At 38.6% G+C, this 5,974-nt stretch overlaps 1 long non-coding RNA gene across 1 annotated transcript; it reads left to right on the top strand.

Moving 5' to 3' along the window:
• The first annotated feature begins 4,754 nt into the window (after positions 1–4,754).
• LOC138493210 (uncharacterized) lies at positions 4,755–5,471 on the top strand. The gene is made up of 3 exons (XR_011276312.1): positions 4,755–4,817; positions 4,901–5,026; positions 5,283–5,471. It is a non-coding gene; the product is annotated as an uncharacterized lncRNA (long non-coding RNA).
• Positions 5,472–5,974: the final 503 nt, after the last annotated feature.

Genomic DNA, 5,974 nt, shown 5'->3' with positions numbered 1-5,974 from the left:
TTCAGGGAAAGTGGGCCACTTTTTCTGACAGAAGACATAAAGAACATTCCCTTATGAGTATATCTATTTAAAACAAAGGTATGTGATGGATGACAGTAGAACAAAAAATAAGGTGATGCAATGTAAACTGGAAGACCTGACTAGACGAGAGGTTAAAATGAAAGACCATAAGTTGTTAAAGTGCATTAATACAGCAGGGAAAGACATACCTGGTTACTGGGAAAGACCCCAGCTACTAATATATGAAGAGGTATTTACCTCATAAGGCTGAGTCAAAGGAATGATGGGTTGTGAGTCAAAGGAATGATGGGTTGTCAGTCATCACAAGAATTGCTGTCAGTGGCAGTAGAGGTTGTGCAGAATGCAAACAACATTTGCCTCAAAGAATGGACTGAATATTCGAAATTGCTCACGTCAGTAGAGGATGAAGCGGTTCCCTATTCATAGTACTAGTGAAGAATGCCACCTTACGCTTCAGCAATATGGGCCCAGTAAAAGAAGGGGAAAATGAAGGGTACAAGGGCATTTTTGTTGTGCAGGGCATTAAAATAGGCACATTTTAATTTATGGGCCTTTATTGGGAATGTGGGACAAAAGCCTACATGCAATTCCCTCTGAATTGAGGAGGCCTTTGCTCCCTGGTGACGATAAGGGCACACACTTTAGCAGCACCACAGAGTGAGGTGCAGATTGGTGATTTCCACAGGATGATCGCACACATAAGGCATAAGAGGGCCCTCACCCTTGAACACATGAAAAGGTATAACTATAACCCTGCAAAGATGGCAAAGGCATATAACGACATACCAGATGGGCATACATTGTTCAGTAGGACAGAGATGTTCTTTACATCCCTCTTTACCCCCAGTTTTCAGGCAAATCCAAATGTTGAATGGTTTGCAAATAACCCAATGGGAACTGTTGCAGAGCATAAATACAGGTATAAAAGATATTAACACCATGAAGGAAGAGCTGAGACCAATATGGCTCATGACCCTTCTGAACAGATATATCATCGATCTGACAATGGCTATTGAGGGGAGAATGTGGACAAACATTGGGCCTTCTTGCTGCACATACATAACCGTCCATGATGAAAAAAATGGGACCCTCACAGAGGCAAAAGCCACCATGACAGAACTGCACACAAAAATGGTGGAAGAGGTGGAAGACATTGAGATGATAACTGGTTTTGACAACCTGTTCTCGTGGCTACCAACCTGGTTAGCTAACACATTCAAAATACTAGTGGCCATACTGGTACTAGTATTATTAGATTTCTGTGTTCTAAGAATAGCAATAAACTAATGCAAAAAGACTGCAAAAAATACAGTAGGAATGAAAATGATAATGAACTCGTATACTCATGAGGATACACAAACAGATGATGTCCCCCAGTCCCAGACAATGAAGAGACCTATTTCACCTCCCGGGTCAAACTTTAGATATCCCCTGGATCATCACAATTACACTGAGCACAGTGTATATTGTGATTCCAGGGGAGTGGTGCTATATGACCTGGAGTCCAGATGAGTATGTAAGACGTGGTGGTAGCTTGAGCATGATGACTAAAATATGAACACCCAAGCATTCTCGGGAGGATAGCTCAGGGGCATTCTTGGGAGGATAGCTCACGGGCAACGTGCTTGCCTTGGAAGCAAGATGACATGGAGCAACGCAGGTTCTATCACCTGGTCCACACTTAGAAACATCTGAGTATTAAGCGTGTTATAAATAACCTATCATATCCTATCATCCCTATATAGGGCAGAGCAGAAGGAAGAGTGTAGTTGAGGAATCGACCAGAGGGGGGAATGTTGGGAGGCAGATGAATACATCATCTATGGCTTCTACCCATCCCTGACCCAATACTGCACAGGTGATAAACGTTCCTCACTGAGGCAACCGTGCCAACCTTATCCCATGTAGGTACAACAGGACATAGGGCATCATCTTGAGTTGGGAGGTAACCCTTAAATGCAGTGTTAATGGTTTTACCACCATATTTAAGGGCTGGTCCTATCACGAGTTGGACGCTAAATGGGCTGTTTTACCTCCAGCTTTTTTCTGGAGGTGAAAATCTCATTTAGTGCCCTGTTTTTGGTGCAATTACCGCCGGCTGTATTAAGGTGCAGTATTTGCACTGAAAATGCCCCATTGGGTCCAATGGACCGAAGTTGGAATGGGGATTTACTGGTAACGAACAGAGAAGAGAGTGGGCACCACCATGTATTCAAAAATGTTCAGAATATTCAAGTAAAAATCAAATATTTCAAAAAAGAATATACATCCAATTGAAAAGGAGCTGGCTGTGACAAGTCTGGAGACACCCGGACTTATAATTGCAACACACGCTGGAGACCAAGTAATAATACTGGGTCACACAACCGCTCTCATATGGGGCCCAAGATGGGCACGTATTTATATCTGATTCACGACAATATGTTCAAGTATCCATAATATACCATACTTCTTAGAGAAAGGAAGATGAGTCTTTCTGATTCATATCAAAAATGATTTATCCATAGTAGTTCAAACAAAAAGCTATCACTAATAATCCTTAGTGAGGAAGCAGTTGCCACAATCCACATGTATTAGACTAAAAAAGCCAATGCATTTCGGAAATTATTTCCTTCATCAGGGCGAGTCTAATTATATAAGTCCAGCAAGCAAGTATATAACATAACAAATGCAAGTATGTGACATAAATTCATATAATGGTGACAATTCAAACGAAACATACATTGAAAAAAATGAATGAAAGGAAACATACCAATCAGTAGATGTTACATCATGGGTAAATATCAATAGCAAAAAAGAAAAAGAAAAATGCTGTAAGTGGTTTATAAGGTAAATAAATGAAACCAAAGAATAATAGATGTGGATTTACCTCATTGGTGTGGTCAGTGGTGAAAAACAGAACGTCCTGCGTTCATGCCCACTCAGCAGTGGGTTGTAAATGACATTATGCACAAAGGCATGGAGAAAATCCACTCGTGCTTACAAGGAAACCAATCTGTGGATCATAAAAGATCCAATTAGATACTGTGTTTTACACTCATACTTGGCCAAAGAGAAGGATTGTGATCAGATTCTTACCTTGTAATACACAGAGAGAAACGATCCTCCACTGTGCAGCTGCAGGGCAGTGACACAGACTGCAGTGTGAAGCCGTTGTCTAGGCAACGGTTCTTTTGTTTAGCATGTGACCACCTCGTTTCTGTGAGATGCAGGTGGTCACAATTAATGATGTAAAATTGGCCAGGGCCCACAAAAATGACAAACCAAATATTTATGGGGCATCATCAATAGGTGCCCATAATTGTAATGATAAAATCCGAAAAAAATTAAATATTAGAATAATGAAGATAGAAAAAATACTGTCACAGGTCCTGTGGCTGTCTGGTCACAAATACTGCTGTAAATTCGACCAGGGCCCCCAAAAAATAAAAAATGAGGTATTTATAGGGCATCACAAATGGGTGCCCATAATTGTAATAACAAATTCCCAAATTAAAAAAATTATGAAAAAACAAAGTAGTAGTGATGGATTTTTGTAGGTGGTCACAAATAATGATGTAAAATAGGCCAGGGCCCACAAAGATGTCAAACCAAGTATTTATGGGGCATCATAAATAGGTGCCCATAACTGTGATAGTAAAATCCGAAAAAAAATTATTCTTTGGTTTCATTTATTTACCTTATAAACCACTTACGGCATTTTTCTTTTTCTTTTTTCTTTTTTGCTATTGATATTTACCCATGATGTAACATTTACTGATTGGTATGTTTCCTTTCATTCATTTTTTTCAATGTATGTTTCGTTTGAATTGTCACCATTATATGAATTTATGTCACATACTTGCATTTGCTATGTTATATACTTGCTTGCTGGACTTATATAATTAGACTCGCCCTGATGAAGGAAATAATTTCTGAAATGCATTGGCTTTTTTAGTCTAATACATGTGGATTGTGGCAACTGCTTCCTCACTAAGGATTATTAGTGATAGCTTTTTGTTTGAACTACTATGGATAAATCATTTTTGATATGAATCAGAAAGACTCATCTTCCTTTCTCTAAGAAGTATGGTATATTATGGATACTTGAACATATTGTCGTGAATCAGATATAAATACGTGCCCATCTTGGGCCCCATATGATTGCGGTTGTGTGACCCAGTATTATTACTTGGTCTCCAGCGTGTGTTGCAATTATAAGTCCGGGTGTCTCCAGACTTGTCACAGCCAGCTCCTTTTCAATTGGATGTATATTCTTTTTTGAAATATTTGATTTTTACTTGAATATTCTGAACATTTTTGAATACATGGTGGTGCCCACTCTCTTCTCTGTTTGTTCCTTTTTTCCCTCTTTGCGAGACACAAAACAGTGGAGGCACACCATTTTTACTCCAAAAAATGTTTCACTCAAAGATTTACTACACCAATATGTCATTTGAAGACATAGAAGGCCTTTCATCTAAATGTGCTGAGACCTTAGGGTTCTCTTCAGAGGAAGCAACCGCGATCCTCGAACTTTTTTTCTATCTTCATTATTCTAATATTTAATTTTTTTCGGATTTTATCATTACAATTATGGGCACCTATTGATGATGCCCCATAAATATTTGGTTTGTCATTTTTGTGGGCCCTGGCCGATTTTACATCATTAATTGTGACCACCTGCATCTCACAGAAACGAGGTGGTCACATGCTAAACAAAAGAATCGTTGCCTAGACAGCGGCTTCACACTGCAGTCTGTGTCACTGCCCTGCAGCTGCACAGTGGAGGATCGTTTCTCTCTGTGTATTACAAGGTAAGAATCTGATCACAATCCTTCTCTTTGGCCAAGTATGAGTGTAAAACACAGTTTCTAATTGGATCTTTTATGATCCACAGATTGGTTTCCTTGTAAGCACGAGTGGATTTTCTCCATGCCTTTGTGCATAATGTCATTTACAACCCACTGCTGAGTGGGCATGAACGCAGGACGTTCTGTTTTTCACCACTGACCACACCAATGAGGTAAATCCACATCTATTATTCTTTGGTTTCATTTATTTACCTTATAAACCACTTACGGCATTTTTCTTTTTCTTTTTTCTTTTTTCTTTTTTGCTATTGATATTTACCCATGATGTAACATCTACTGATTGGTATGTTTCCTTTCATTCATTTTTTTCAATGTATGTTTCGTTTGAATTGTCACCATTATATGAATTTATGTCACATACTTGCATTTGTTATGTTATATACTTGCTTGCTGGACTTATATAATTAGACTCGCCCTGATGAAGGAAATAATTTCTGAAATGCATTGGCTTTTTTAGTCTAATACATGTGGATTGTGGCAACTGCTTCCTCACTAAGGATTATTAGTGATAGCTTTTTGTTTGAACTACTATGGATAAATCATTTTTGATATGAATCAGAAAGACTCATCTTCCTTTCTCTAAGAAGTATGGTATATTATGGATACTTGAACATATTGTCATGAATCAGATATAAATACGTGCCCATCTTGGGCCCCATATGATTGCGGTTGTGTGACCCAGTATTATTACTTGGTCTCCAGCGTGTGTTGCAATTATAAGTCCGGGTGTCTCCAGACTTGTCACAGCCAGCTCCTTTTCAATTGGATGTATATTCTTTTTTGAAATATTTGATTTTTACTTGAATATTCTGAACATTTTTGAATACATGGTGGTGCCCACTCTCTTCTCTGTTTGTTCCTTTTTTCCCTCTTTGCGAGACACAAAACAGTGGAGGCACACCATTTTTACTCCAAAAAATGTTTCACTCAAAGATTTACTACACCAATATGTCATTTGAAGACATAGAAGGCCTTTCATCTAAATGTGCTGAGAACTTAGGGTTCTCTTCAGAGGAAGCAACCGCGATCCTCGAACTTTTTTTCTATCTTCATTATTCTAATATTTAATTTTTTTCGGATTTTATCATTACAATTATGGG

This window comes from Ambystoma mexicanum, chromosome 10 (assembly GCF_040938575.1).
Source record: "Ambystoma mexicanum isolate Mex_15411 chromosome 10, UKY_AmexF1_1, whole genome shotgun sequence".
In the NCBI taxonomy this organism is placed as follows: domain Eukaryota; kingdom Metazoa; phylum Chordata; class Amphibia; order Caudata; family Ambystomatidae; genus Ambystoma; species Ambystoma mexicanum.
Note: the sequence above shows the minus strand (reverse complement) of the source record. Positions and strands in the feature narration are given on the sequence as shown.